The sequence below is a fragment of the Oryctolagus cuniculus genome, chromosome 1 (genome assembly GCF_964237555.1).
Source record: "Oryctolagus cuniculus chromosome 1, mOryCun1.1, whole genome shotgun sequence".
Taxonomy (NCBI): Eukaryota; Metazoa; Chordata; class Mammalia; order Lagomorpha; family Leporidae; genus Oryctolagus; species Oryctolagus cuniculus.
This window is the reverse complement of record NC_091432.1, coordinates 52,673,817-52,689,623: the sequence shown is the minus strand read 5'-3', so window position 1 is coordinate 52,689,623 and position 15,807 is coordinate 52,673,817. Positions and strand designations below refer to the sequence as shown.

The window sequence follows — 15,807 nt, the reverse complement described above, 5'->3', positions numbered from 1 at the left end:
GCCAAGTTCATTAAGGTCTTTGCACTTGCCATATCTTGCCTGGAATGCTTTGTCCCTAGGTCTTCGCATAGTTAATCTTTGCTACTTGACTTTCAGCTCAAATGTCATATAACCTGACTTTCCCATCTAGTATATCTAGCCCCTACCCTAACACACACACACACACACACACACGCACACACAAAACAATAGCTCTATCCTATCTCTCTGTTTATTTTCCTTAGTGAATTGATCACTATATTATTTATTTGCTCACTGGCTTTCTTACAATAGAGGCTGGCACATAGGAAGCCTTCACTGAATATTTATCAAATTAATCATTCTGTAGGCATTTACCTTTTTAGAGACTTTCATTGGAACATAATTCTAAAACTAACCATGTATTAGTTAACATTATAAAACTGTGATTTTGAAGCCTACCTTAAAAGTTCAAGATCTCTTAATAAGATCATGTGTTTAGATTGTCTACCATGTATCTGGCACAATGTCAATATTTGATATAAAATTATAGAGAGTTGAGTGCAGAAGTACCCAATACCTATAGGTGCCTGCCATAGATGATAGGGCTAGTCCCACACCTAGACAGATCTGGTTATCAAGGCACTGAAAGTGGCAGTCAAGAACAGAACCCAGACCGGCGCCGTGGCTCACTTGGCTAATTCTCCACCTGCAGTGCCAGCTGTCGCTCCCCCTCTTCATGGAGGAACGACACTAAACCCTGCGCTGTTCTTTCGTCTGCTCGGCCCTCCCTGGGTTTGCTGCTGGTTCTTCCCGGGCTGGCTACTGTCCCTTCCACCTCCGTGGAAGGGCGGTTCCCCCTGGCCACTTTCCCCACTTCCGCAGGGGAGCGGCACACCGCCGGCCGGCTCTCTCGGGGGCTGCACAGGTGTTCCCCTTAGATGTTCCTCTTAGATGTTCCCGGTGCACGCCGTCTCTCTCCTCCTTTATAGTCCTCCTCTGCCAATCCCAACTCGGCTGCCCACACGCCGAGTACGCTGCTCTCCTCCAATCAGGAGCAAGTCCTACAGTTTATTGGCTGAACTGGAGGCAGCTGTGTAGAAGCTGTTTTCTCCTCTCCCAGCGCCATATTGTGGGAGAGCAGATGCATAGAATAAGTCTTAATTCCAGTAACTTAGTCTAGTCCGAGTTGCTCCCCACAGATCCCCCTTTCTTTTTATTTTTTGGCGTTGATACGCGCCTGTCTTCGGTGTCCCACGGCACACACTCTGCTCTGCTTGCTAGAGTTGCCACAGGTTCTTACAAGTCCTATCAATCAGGCAAACCGAATCCGGGTCCTCTCTTCACCATGTTGTGAGGAGGTTTTTAGGCGCCGATCCGTGCCTGTGCTCGGTGCCCCGCAGCGCATGCTCTGCTCTGCCTGCAGGTGCTTACAAGTCCTATCAGGCAAACTGAACCCAAGCCTTCTCAGCGCCATATTGTGGGGAGGCTTATTGGTGTTGATTCGTGCCTATCTTCGGTGACCTGCAGCACATACTCTGGTCGAGCTGCCTGCTGGTGCTTATCGCCCTAATCAGGCAGACCGAATCCAAGCTCTCTCATTGCCATGTTGTGGGGTGACTTATTGGTGTTGATAACGTGCCCGTCTTCGGTGACCTGCGGCGCATAAGCTGCTAGCCGCCCGCAGGTGCTCATCGCCTCACTAATCAGGCAGACCGAATCCAAGCCTTCTCATTGCAGTATTGTGGGGAGGCCTTTCTATTTCTCTATTTCTCTATCTCCGGGCATTCCTATTTCTCCCATTTTACTTCTGTCTGCCAACATTCCTATTTCTCTCATTTTACTTCTAAACTTCTGTTTCTCTTATCCCCGCGGCTTCCCGGCGCCCGCCCCGAGGCTGCTTCTCGGCGGCTTCCCGGCTGAGCCGCTTCAGCCCGCTTCTCTTATCTGCGCGGCTTCGCGGTTCTGCGCGGCTTGGCTTCGCTCACACACTCCGCGGTCTCGCACTAGCCCAGCGTTCCCTATCTACTTGTGCCCCGCACGCTCTCTCTGCGCGCGGCAGCCTCCGCGAGTCACACAGCCCCAGCTCACGTCTCCGCCACTAGTATTCAATCTAAGTTCCCCGGGCTAACCTGGCGAATTCAACCCAGCTCACGTTTCCGCCCCACAATCTGGCTTCCCGTCCTTTGCTCCCCGGGCTAATCAGACGGATCCCAACCTGGCTTACGTTTCCGCTTCTGGTTTCAACTCTTCGCCCCCCATTCCCGGGCTAACTTGAGAATCCCAAAGTGGCTTTCGTCTCCGCCTCGGCCTGCCCCCCGCAGCTTCAATTTCCCTAACATTTTTCTCTACCCGGTATGTTTCCCCAAGCTTTCCTCCAACAATACTCCTCCCTCATTTCTCCTGGCCTCTCCCCACAGTCCGCATCCGAGACTGTTTGTTCTAACTTTCACTTTCGCTTTCGCCCTTAGAGATTTCTCCCAGCTTCCCCCCGTAGTCCATATCTGAGTCTATGCCTAGGCTTTCAATAGCTTCTTCTGGCACCTTTTTCGTCCGGCTTTTCCCTAGGCTGTTTGCTAGTCTCTCTCTCCGATATTTTCCACTTCTTCCCGTTTCTTCCCTCCTAAGTTTCCTATCCGAGTCACGGCACCATTATGTCGCTCCCCCTCTTCGTGGAGGAACGACACTAAACCCTGCCTAGGCTTCATATCCGAGTCACGGCACCATTATGTCGCTCCCCCTCTTCATGGAGGAACGACACTAAACCCTGCGCTGTTCTTTCGTCTGCTTGGCCCTCCCCGGGTTTGCTGCTGGTTCTTCCCGGGCTGGCTACTGTCCCTTCCACCTCCGTGGAAGGGCGGTTCCCCCTGGCCACTTTCCCCACTTCCGCAGGGGAGCGGCACACCGCCGGCCGGCTCTCTCGGGGGCTGCACAGGTGTTCCCCTTAGATGTTCCTCTTAGATGTTCCCGGTGCATGCCGTCTCTCTCCTCCTTTATAGTCCTCCTCTGCCAATCCCAACTCGGCTGCCCACACGCCGAGTACGCTGCTCTCCTCCAATCAGGAGCAAGTCCTACAGTTTATTGGCTGAACTGGAGGCAGCTGTGTAGAAGCTGTTTTCTCCTCTCCCAGCGCCATATTGTGGGAGAGCAGATGCATAGAATAAGTCTTAATTCCAGTAACTTAGTCTAGTCCGAGTTGCTCCCCACACCAGCACCCTGGGTTCTAGTCCTGGTTGGGGCTCCGGGTTCTGTCCTGGTTGGTTGCTGCTCTTCCAGGCCAGCTCTCTGCTGTGGCCTGTGAGTGCAGTGGAGGATGGCCCAAGTGCTCGGGCCCTGCACCTGCATGGGAGACCAGGAGGAAGCACCTGGCTCCTGGCTTCAGATCGGCGCAGCGCTCGGCCGCAACCCGCCGGCCATAGTGGCCATTTAGGGGGTGAACCAACGGAAAGATAGACCTTTCTCTCTGTCTCTCTCTCACTGTCTAACTCTGCCTGTCAAAAAAAAAAAAAAAAAAAAACACAAAAAAACAGAACCCAAGTCAGGGGCTCTTCCCAATATCTCCCTATGCTCCTTACCTTATCTTCCAGGCTGTGGTACTTGCAGGCTAAGTCATCAGTGCGACTCACAACAGGGAGCTATGGAGGCTCAGAGACATCCTTTCAGGAAGGTACAGAGCTGTGTGATATTTTTTGACAGCTGTAGACTTCATTTCATATGGAATTCTTTCTTTTGCCATGAATCCCCTCAGTCAGTCTTTAAATGATCTGAAATACAAGAGAGGAATTGACTATTTAAGTGTGTAGGAACTATGAGGGCTTAACCAGCAATGAACAGTATCATGTCTCTTTGAGCCAGTTACCATGCAGATTTCTCTTGGTTTGTCCATGACAAATTCCATCCACCTTACAATTGCCTTATGATTCCACTTAACTCCAAGTTATTAATTTCTAGAACCAATGAAAAGCATTTAAGTTTTCTTCCACTTTAGTTTCCTATGGCTTACCTATGGTTACAGTCAATTTTGCACTGATGTTAGGTGTCACATATTAATTAATGAGCACTGCAGCACCACCACTCCTGCTCCCCCCTCCCTCCACAGGAGTGCATTTTCTTCCAAGACTTCATCCTTACAAAATCTCCTCTTCTACACTTCTTCTTACTCTAGAAGTGGGTATCATGGAATCATGGAATGTGGTTTCTCTTATTTCCTTTGTAAATTCCATCTATGGAAATTTGTTTCATATACACTTTGATATCTGTCTGTACCTAGCACTTTGATGCAAATTAAGGTAAGAAGTGCCTTTCAAATATGCTATTATGTCATCCCTTAAGGCATTCGGATCTGGCTAAAAAGACCATGAGAGTATTTCAGGCATGGAAAGCCTGTGGCAAAAAAAATGACCTACATGAAAGATCTCTGTGAGTGAGATCCCAGCGGAAAGAAGGGGCCATCAAAGAAGAAGGTACGTTTCTCTGAAGGGAGGAGAGAACTTCCGCTTTGATTATGGTCCTGTCTAAATAAGGGCAGAGTTTGTGAACTCAAGAGGCTTCCATAGCCGTGGCAGCTCATGACAAGAGCCTCGGGTGATTACTGACATAATAAATAAGAGTGTCAATTGTTAAATCAACAACAGGAGTCACTGCGCACCTACTCCCCATGTAGGATCTCTGTCCTTAATGTGCAGTACTATGCAAATTAATGTTAAAACTAGTCTTCAAACAGTACTTAATACTTTGTGCATCTGTGTGGGTGCAAACTGTTGAAATCTTTACTTAATATAGAGTTGTCCTCTATATATAAAGATAATTAAAAATGAATCTTAATGAAGAATGGGATGGAAGAGGGAGTGGGAGATGGGATGGTTTGTGGGTGGGAGGGTGGTTATGGGGGGAAGAATCACTATAATTCAAAAGTTATGCTTTCAAAATTTATTAAATAAAAGTTTTCTATAAAGAGATATAAAATATTGTATTATGCTATTTATATTCATTATCTAATATTGCATTACAATTATCTCAAAACTTGGGTCTTAAAACAACCATAATTATTTCTGTTTTTGTTTTATGGTTGCTGAGGTCAGGAATTCAGGAGAGTGCTGGATGGGCAGTTTTGTCTTATGTCTCCCATGAGGGTGCAGTCAAGATGTTGGCTTATCTAGTGGAGGATTCACTTCCAAGGTGATTCACTCATATCTTAGGGAAGTTTAAATAGTTTGTGGAAAATGCACTTTATCTTTTGATTCCATTTTCCATGCACTTTTTGAAGTACATTGTACCTAACAAGTAGGTGCTGGCTATTAATGGAGGGCCTTGTCTCCCCCATACCTGGACCTCTCTATGAGGCGTGGGCCTCCTCATAGGATGGTGTGGTAAGTGATGTTCAAAGGCAAGGGACTTGAAAAAGAAATATTAAGGGGAAGCCATATTCTTTCTTTTCCTAACAACATCATTGAGATATAACTAACAATTCATCCATTTAAAGTACATAATTAAGGGCTGGCGCTATGGCGCAGTAGGTTAATCCTCTGCCTACAGCACCAGCATCCCTTGTGGGCGCCGGGTTCTGGTCCCGGCTACCCCTCTTGCAGTCCAGCTCTCTGCTGTGGCCCGGGAGGGCAGTGGAGGATGGCCCAAGTGCTTGGGCCCCTGCACCTGCATGGGAGACCTGGAAGAAGCACCTGGCTCCTGGCTTCAGATCAGCGCAGCTCCGGCCGTAGCGGCCACTTGGGAGTGAACCAGTGGTCAGAAGACCTTTCTCTCTGTGTCTCCCTCTCACTAACTCTACCTCTCAAATAAATAAATAAAAATCTTTAAAAAATTTTTAAAAATAAAGTATATAATTTTTAAGGATTTATTTATTTATTCAAAAGTCAGAGTACACAGGGAGAGGAGAGGCAGAAAAAGAGAGAGGTCTTCCATCTGATGGTTCACTCACTCCCCAATTGGCCGCAATGGCCAGAACTGTGCCAATCCAAAGCCAGGAGCCAGGAGCCAGGAGCCAGGAGCTTCTTCCAGGTTTCCCATGCAGGTAAAGGGGCCCAAGAACCTGGGCCACTTTCTACTGCTTTCCCAGGCCATAGGAGAGAGCTGGATCAGAAGTGGAGCAGCTGGGTCTCGGACCAGTACCCATATGGGATGCCAGCACTTCAGGCCAGGGCATTAACCTACTGCTCCACAGCACCAGCTCCATAATTAAATGTTTTAGCATGTTCATGAGGTTGTACAACCACCACTACAATTTAATTTTAGAACATTTCAATTCCCTCCTAAAAAAAGACCCCTACTCATTATTTGTCATTTCCCATACTTTCCCCACAGTTTTCCCACTCCCTCCTCCAAGCTGAACACAAAAATTATCTCTATGGATTTGCATACTCTGGATATTTCATGTAAATAGGACCATACGATATATGGTCTTTCATTACTGGCTTCTTTCACTTAATATTTTCAAGGCTACGGCGCTGTGGCACAGAGGGTTAACACCCTGGCCTGAAGCACCGGCATCCCATATGGGCGCCGGTTCTAGTCCCAGCTGCTCCTCTTCCAATCCAGTTCTCTGCTGTGGCCTGGGATAGCAATGGAGGAAGGCCCAAGTCCTTGGGCCCCTGCACCCACGTGGGAGACCCAGAAGAAGCTCCTGGCTCCTGGCTTCAGATCGGCACAGCTCCAGCCATTGTGGTCAATTGGGGAGTGAACCATTGGATGGAGGAAGACTTCTCTCTCTCTGCCTCTCCTCTCTCTGTGTGCAATTCTGACTTTCAAATAAATAAATCTTTTTTTTTTTTTTGACAGGCAGAGTGGACAGTGAGAGATAGAGACAGAGAGAAAGGTCTTCCTTTCACTGTTGGTTCACCCTCCAATGGCCACCGCGGCCGGCGCGCTGCAGTTGGCGCACCGCGCTGATTGAAGGCAGGAACCAGGTGCTTCTCCTGGTCTCCCATGGGGTGCAGGGCCCAAGCACTTGGGCCATCCTCCACTGCACTCCCTGGCCACAGCAGAGAGCTGGCCTGGAAGAGGGGCAACTGGGAAAGAATCCGGTGCCCCGACCGGGACTAGAACCCGGGGTGCCGGCGCCGCAAGGCGGAGGATTAGCCTAGTGAGCCGCGGCGCCGGCCCAAATAAATAAATCTTAAAAAAATTATTTTCAAGGTTACAGGAAATATCAATACTTCATCTTATTGACAAATAATATTCCATTATATGAATATACCACATCTTATTTATCCATTCATTAGTTGAACATTTGAATTGTTTCCACTTTTTAGATGTTATGAATGATGCTGGTATAGGCATTCATGTATAAATTTTTTTAAAGATTTATTTATTTATTTGAAAGTCAGAGTTACACACAGAGAGAAGGAGAGGCAGAGGGAGAGAGATCGGTCTTCCATCCACTGGTTCACTCCCCAGTCGGCCGCAATGGCCAGAGCTGCACCGATCTGAAGCCAGGAACCAGGAGCTTCCCTGGGTCTCCCATGAGGGTGCAAGGGTACAAGGACTTAGGCCATTCTCTATTGCCCTCCCAGGCCACAGCAGTGGGCTGGATCAGAAGTGGAGCAGACGGAACTCAAACCAGTGCCCAAATGGGTTGCTGGCATTGTAGACGGTGGCCTCACCCACTACGCCACAGCGCTGGCTCCCATGTATAAAGTTTTTTATCCTTTCAAGTGTCCTTGGTACATGCCTAGGGTATAGAAATGCTGGGTCATGTAGCTCTACATTTAACATTTCCAGGAACTCTCAAACTGGACCATTTTATAGTCTCACTGTCATATGTGAGAGTCCAATTTTTCCATGTCTTTATTGGTATTGTCTTTCTGAGGATTACAGTCATCCCAGTGGCTATGAAATGCTATATTATGCTTTTGATTTGCATTTCCCTGATGACAAATGAGTCTCTCCTCAAATGTTTATTGGCCACATATAGGAGAGTACATCAAAAGATTTCCAGAAAAAATAATGAAATTAAAAGATAATTCAGGGGTGCATGTTCAGCTTAGTAGTTTAGACCCCTGTATTCCACAGCCGAGTGCATGGGTGAATCCCAGTGCCACTCCAATTCTGGTTCCTGCTAACACATACATATCTTGGGAGGCAGCAAGCCATGGCTCAAGTGGGTGGGCTCCTGCCTCACCTGCTTGTGTGTACTTTCCAAAAGACATGAGGATAAACCAAGCACTTGGAAAAATGAAGGGAATGGGGTGGGAGGTGGCAGGATGGATTGGTGCAAGTGCGGCAGAATCTTCATAATTGTTGTATCTGGATGATTCATGTATTAGGGTTAGTATACTGCTTTCTACTTTTATATAGGCTGGAATAATTCGCTAAAAACAAATAATCTGTAGCTGATGTTTAAATACTGAAAAAATTATTAAAACCTTTTAACAATTTTTATTTGTATATAGCTTAAGCTAAAAGCAAAATATTTTAGCAACAATTTGAGTATTTGGTGAGCCTCAGAAGCAGAGAATGATAAGTCTGAAAAAGAAGCCATTTCAGACAATGGAAATGTAAGGTAATGAGGGGCACATGGTATCAGAGCAAGTGAACACTTGTAAATAGGGATTTCTGCAAAGAGAAAACAAGCCATTAGGGCCAGCATTGTGGCACAGTGGGTTAAGGGCCGCCTGTGAAGCTGGCATCCCATATGGACACGGGTCTGAGTCTTGGCTGCTCCATGTCTGATCCAGCTTCCTGCTAACACACCTGAGAAAGCAGTGGAGAATGGCCCAAATACTTGGGTCCTTTATACCCACATCAGAGACCTAGATGGAGTTTTGTGCTCTCCGCTTCAGCCTGGCTGAGCCCTAGTCATTATGGCAAGTTGGGGAGTGAACCAATGGATGGAAGATATCTCTCTTCCTCTCTCCTCCCTTCCTCTCTGTCTCTCTCTCTAACTCTGCTTTTCAATTATATTTTTAAAGAGAGAAAGCAAAAGAACAAGTAATTTTTGTGAATGGTGTGAGACAGGGGGCTTCAAGGTCTTACACAAGCCCCCTTTTTCAACCTCTCCTTCAACTCTGCTAGTTGCTGTAAGTATGCCATCTGTATTAGTTTCCTGAGCTCCCATAGCATAGCACTGCAACCTTGGTGGCCTGAAACAACAGAAACTCATTCTATCACTGTTCTGGAGGTAGGAAGTCCAGCGTCAAGTGTCTGCAGGGCCTCCCAGGGAGCAAACTTCCTTGCTTCATTCTTGCTTCCCCGTTGTCCTTAGTGTCCCTTAGCTTATTGACATATCTCCCTAATCTCTGCTGTCAGTGTCTCATGGCATTCTTCCTGTATGTGTGAGTGTAAGTACGTGTGTACATGTTCTCTTCTTATAAGGACACTGGTTTTGGAGCCAAAACTTCTCTAGTAAGACCTCATGTTAACTCAGTTACATCTTTATAGGTCTTATTTCTGATAAAGTCACAATCATAGGTCCCTGGGGTTAAGACTTCTTTTGGGTGGACTTAGTTCAACCCACACCACCATCTATTCAGCACTTTACACATCTCACCCTCTCAGCCTCACCTCTCTGCTTCCTCAGTTACTCTATTTTTTGTGAATCTAAATCTTACCTCCCCCTTTAGAAACTCCTGCCTTACCTGTCTTCAATCAAGTCTACTCTACCAAACTCTAATTTTATAATTCCATGGCTTTCTTTCCTCCTCTATCTTCATACTTTATTACTTTAATTTATTTTCATTTTATTTGAAAGCAGAAAGATTTTGGGGGGGGGGAGAGAAAGAAGGAATCATATTTTTGACTGTCTTACAGTATAAGTATGTCTTATCTCTACAACTAGAACAAAAGCAATTCAGAGAAAGGAGGCCTGGAGAATCAAAGGTCATTAGAAATTATTCAGACCAACATCTTCATAGAAACTCTGAGAGGGGAGCAAAAATTTACTTTTTTTCATTACTCTTATGGTAAATGTCATAGAATTAATGGGCCTAAGGCTTCTCAAGCCAGTAATATGAGATTAGTATTTGAATCAGTGAACACAGAAAAGTAGATTGCCCACTCCAGTGTGGGTGAACATTTTCTGATTTGGTAAGGGCCTGAATAGGACAAAATTTGAAGGAAGGAGAAATTCACTTTTTTCTTTAAACTTTTTTATCTTTTATTTTTCCATGAGCCTATTTTAAAAAAAGATTTTATGTATTTATTTGAGAGGGAAATTTATGATAGAGAGAGGGAGTAACAGAGAGAAAGGTCTTTCCTCTGCTGGTTCACTCTCCAAATGGCCGCAACAGCCAGAGCTGGGCTGATTCAAAGCCAGAAGCCAGGAGTTTCTCCTGGGTCTCCCATGCAAGTGCAGGGGCCAAAGCACTTGGGCCATCTTCTACTGCTTTCCCAGGCCATAAGCAGGGAGTTGGGTCAGAAGAGGAGCAGCCAGGACTAGAACTGGTGCCCATATGGGATGCCGGCACTGCAGGCGGCAGCTTTACCTGCTACACCACAGCACTGGCCCCAATAAACTCATTTTTAATCCCCGTTTCCATGGGCTTTTTGAAGTGCCTTTGTGAATATCTCCATCCTATTGATTCTGTTTCTCTGGAGGACCCTGACTAATACAAGGATTAACGTCTTTTCTTGAACAAACACTGCCACTGCCCCTCTGTCATGGGTGGTGAGAGAAGGGAATTGTGGGCTCGTCCTGTGAGGCCCACACTGTCAGGATGGTGGGCAACGGCGTTCTTCGACAAGAAGCACAGGAAACAGTTTCAGTGAACATGTCCGTTTATTAACAGTTGGGCACAAGCTTTTATAGGGCAGGCAAAGAGGAGTAGCTAGCTTGGGGTGGCAACACTAATTGTATACGATAAAGCTGATACTGGCACCTCTACATTCCTCCAATCAGCTTGAAGGCCATGTAGCCTATGTACCCTTCCAGGAGGTCTTATGGGTCTGGACCAAACCTGGGAGATGTTCACCTAGTTGACAATCACAAGGCCCCTTAACAGGAAGTGCAGGTGGGGGAAATGTGCCTGGGGTCCCTGCCCACCTGCCAGCAGTCAGGTCATATGAGGGGGTCTCAGTGTGCTGAGCCCTCAATCGGGGTTTTTCCTGGGGGGTATGATGTGCCATGCCCTCTTGACCGCCTGCATAGGCCAGTCAGGCAGTCTTCCAGCCAGGTACAGGAAATAGTCCCTGTCTTTAACTGATCATGGGTGTAAAAGCAGAGAAGAGACAATAACATATACTTCTTGTTGACTGTGGCTACTTTCGTTCTTCAGATGTAACCTCAGGCCCACACCCTCGAGTCTTGGAAGGTTGTCACCTGCCTAACTGCTGGCCCACAACCTTCTGATTGGTATAACCTTACCTCTCACAAATAAAAATCCTTTGGGCATTTCATCTGCCTCCCACTTCCTGAATTTCACCTTTACCATGTAGATTGCAGGACCATTGCTCAAGTCCTCATGACCCCTTCACGCCCCCAGGATTAGCATCTTCCCCGGCAGACAGGATAAGCAGGATTGGAAATATCCCCTTCCTCTAGAAGAATCCCCTTTTACTGTCCACATGGCGGGGAGGGTGGGTCTCATGCAGTATCTCCCACAGAAATACAATCTCATTAGGCCAATATTTCACCATCTGCACAATTGGGTTATTCATCCAAATTCTCTGTACACATCCACAGTTGAGTCCAGCCCAATCTAGTTTCTTGTTTCACATTTTCCTCCAGCTCCAGATAAAGTTTAGGACCTCATATTTTGGTATATTTTTTAGCTTTCCACATTTCTTGGGGGTAAAGACATGCTGTCCTATTTCTATAAGAGTAAATGATAAAGCTGTTTAAATCCAATCAAAGAAAAGATTATTCCCCAGCTAAGCACTAGTTCTGCATGGTAGTACTGCCAAAACATACACAAAATCTATTTGATCTACAGAAAAACCAAACTGCTTCATGTGAAACATCCATTTTTGGGTTGTTTCCATTTTCCCCACAAACAATGGATCAGTATTTGAAACATAAAGCTATAGTTAACTAACAAAAGCCTTCAAATAGTTTTCTTAAGATTAAGTAGAGTCTTCCTAATAGGCAAAACAAGGCAAAGAGCTGGGGTGGGAATGAGAGGCTGCATACAATTTTCTTTTATTAGAGAGAGAGAGAGCTACTTACAATTTGAGAATTACACATATCTGGCTATCTGACTATCCATCAAAAATTTTTAACATTAGGGCTTAAAATATTATTTAATAAGCTAGTGAATGGATTAATTGAATTGAACTAAAATGCTTATTGAAGTGGAAGTTCTCTCCTCCCTCAGAGAAAGGAGGATTACTCGGGTGATTACTGACGTCATAAATAAGTGTGTCAATTGTTAAATCAACAACAGGAGTCACTGTGCAGTTATTCCCCATGTAGGATCTCTGTCCTTAATGTGTTGTGCTATATGAATTAAAGGTAAAACTAGTCTTCAAACAGTACTTAATACTTTGTGCGTCTGTGTGGGTGCAAACTGTTGAAATCTTTACTTAGTATAGAGTTGTCCGCTGTATATAAAGATAATTAAAAATGAATCTTAATGAAGAATGGGATGGGAGAGAGAGTGGGAGATGGGATGGTTTGTGGGTGGGAGGGAGGTTATGGGGGGAAAAACTGCTATAATCCAAAAGTTGTATGTTTGAAATTTATATTTATTAAATAAAAGTTAAAAAAAGAAAAAAATGCTTATTGAGTATCTATTATACGCAAAGCGCTGACCCAGATAATGAGCACACTACTGGAAGATTAAACAGACAAGCCCCTTGGCATTCTGGAACAGCAGCCTAGTGCAGAAGACAGGAAATAAACAAACTAATACCTACATGCAAATTGTGACAAGCAACACCCATGAACTGGGTTTGGTGCTATGATACAGAATAAAGGTATATGGGGAGGGGATAATACACCCTTTAAATCAGATGTCAGGCAGAGCCACTCCAAGGTCATGTTATTTAAGCCAAGACTGAAAATTGAGATGGAGTCAGATGTGTTGAGCAGAGGGAGTTACATTTGTGAGAACCCTGCCTCTCCAGGGTGAATATAAAGAAAGGCCAATGATGATGGAGTTTAATTATGAAGGAGGAAAGAGGGAAACTGGATCAATTCATGCAGGACCTAATAGGATACTGTAATGGGTCTGCATTTTATAGTGAGTGCAGTCAGAGAGCCAACAGGATTTTAAATGGGGCTGAGGTAGCAATTGGCAGAATATATGATTACATTTACATTGCCAAAAAATTATTCTGTTTGCATCACTTTGTAGAGAATTGACAGAAAGGAGGCAGTGGGTTACAAGTTTCTTTCAGCTGAGAGAGGAGGATGAGTGCAAGTGAGAAGGGGTGAGGGTGACTTGGATTCGGATGGTGGCATAGAGATTTGATCTGTAGGTGACACTAGATGTGGAACGTAACAAAGATGAAAATCAAAGATGATGGGCTATTTGTTGTTCCAGCCTTTGGGGCACTTAAGGGAAAGTTTCTCCCTCTCAGTTTTGTTCTCCTGGCCTTCGATTCAATGGCACCTACTAAATATGATCAAGTGCATACTGTAAACACTGCAATTCTCCTAGAAGCTAACCAGAAAATGCAAGAAAGTGAAATTTGTATTCTGCACCATTACAAGTCATCCACCATTACAAGTCTCCACTAGGAAGCAGCTCTAAATTGCTGGTACCAAGTGTATTCATCTCTGCATCTTTTGCAACATTTAGAGCGCTATGAGCACAAGGCCAATGAGCCAATGATCAATAGGTTGAATTAAGCTGAAAGAAATTAAATACCCTCAAAGTTAGCAAGTCAGCCCTTTGAAAACGGTTTCAGAACTAGGAAATAGGCAAAAAGTCATGAAGGGCCAGATGAAATAATAGTTCCACTTAACAGCATGATGTGGTTATAAAGTAGTGAGTAATTTTCTTTCATGGCTCATAAACTACCTGAAGAGACTACTCCCAGAGAGGAGTACTGCCTCTTAAAGCCCCTATATCCATACAAGTTGTATATGCTCATTTATTGAGCACTAATAATCCTTGAAACACTGCAGATGAAAAGCTGAGTAAAACATGGATCCTCAAGAAGAATAAGTTGACCTGTAGCAATACTTACCCATAGCAACACTTCCTCTCTTGAACAATACATCCGACTTCACTGAAGCTTCTTGTTTTCTGTCTTGCATGAAATAGGCCACTGTGCTTCACGAAAGCAGAAATTTGTGTATTTTCTGTCCACCATTGTGTCCCTTGTGCCTAGAGGCGATTGGTGTGGGGCAAAGAGTGGATGTATGCCTCTGTCTATCCATCATTCTTCCCCTTTTCCCCCTTTCAGAGAATTACCCATTCTGTGCAGTTTGCTTGGCTCTGATCCTCTGATGCAAAAACAGCTGTGCACATCAGAGTTCTCTCTAGGAAGTGTCTGAGAGGAGGACTCTCTCCCCTGGGGTTAACCAAGACACATACGACTCTTGGGCTACTGGCAGCCATCATGCCTACCATATGGATGCAATTTGTGCCTCACCCACATCTCTTCCTGCACTGAGAAAATTAGCACAATCCCTCTTCATCCCACAGCCCTCAGCTTTGACTGAATGGGAAAGGGAGTTCCAAAGGGAAATTCCTTTGCCTCAAAGTGGGATAAACTCCATGGTGCCATTTATGCTCCAGCTCTCGCCATTGGATAAGGCTGAAGCTAGTCTTTGGCTGATACCCTATCTTTGCTTAGCTTCCTTTCCCTGTCATATCCTGTACTCCTCATGCACCTTTTCCTGAAAGTGTTCTCTCAGTAATTCACTGGCATAAGAATCCTTGTCTCAGGCTCTGTTTCTAGGAACACAACCTAATCATTCTGTACCAGAGTAATGAATACTAATAGCATCATTTGAATGCCTGGATTTCACCATTTTTTTTCTTGCTCTTTTTTTTTAATTATTATTATTATTTTTGACAGGTGGAGTGTACAGTGAGAGAGAGACAGAGAGAAAGGTCTTCCTTTTGCCGTTGGTTCACCTTCCAATGGCCGCCGCGGCCGGCGCGCTGCGGCCAGCGCACCGCGCTAATCCGATGGCAGGAGCCAGGTACTTATCCTGGTCTCCCATGGGGTGCAGGGCCCAAGCACCTGGGCCATCCTCCACTGCACTCCCTGGCCACAGCAGAGAGCTGGCCTGGAAGAGGGACAACTGGGACAGAATCCAGCGCCCCGACCGGGACTAGAACCCGGTGTGCCGGCGCCGCAAGTTGGAGGATTAGCCTAGTGAGTCGCGGCGCCGGCCTTTTCTTGCACTTTTGTTTAAGCTACTTGAATTTTAGTTTCTGTCATTTGCATCTAAAAGAGTTCTGACTTTCTCTAGCATTTTATAAATATTTGTTGAATAAGTATATTGGCTTATGAATAGACTGAAATGGAAATATAGATGAGGATGTAATGAACTATCTAGTGTTTTGAAAAAGAAATGATAATTTACATTTATATGGGTCTGTAAGCATTAATAATTGATCAGCAGGAAGGTGAACAGTAGGGACATTCTAGGCCAAAGAAACTTTTGTAAGAACAAATATTTGGCAATATGAAAGTACATGGTATTTCAGAAAATATGAGTTGTCCTACAGGGATATAGCAAAACAGTGAAGGAAACAGTAACTTTGTTGAAGCAGTAAGTACATGCAATTGTGTAGGAAGGAAGGGACCCTATCACTTGTGTGCATTACTAGGTTATGAGCTCATGCTGACAGGTGGACTCTTAAGGAATAGTACAAGATGTACAGACAACACTAATGTGTTTGGATAAAACACAAAGAGATTGCAGCCAATGTAATCAAAGCGTGGCTGTCAGTCATGGTCACATGCAATCAGGGTAAAGATCTGCTGAGACTCATTGAT

At 45.1% G+C, this 15,807-nt stretch overlaps 1 protein-coding gene across 1 annotated transcript in view; it reads right to left on the bottom strand.

Annotated features, from left to right (window-relative positions):
• PTH (parathyroid hormone) overlaps positions 1-15,807 on the bottom strand; it is a 126,842-nt gene that overhangs the window by 19,388 nt on the left and 91,647 nt on the right. Inside the window, exon 3 of the mRNA XM_070073165.1 lies at positions 3,534-3,722. The gene's annotated coding sequence lies outside the window, so the exon portion shown is untranslated. The remainder of the gene's footprint in view (positions 1-3,533; positions 3,723-15,807) is intronic.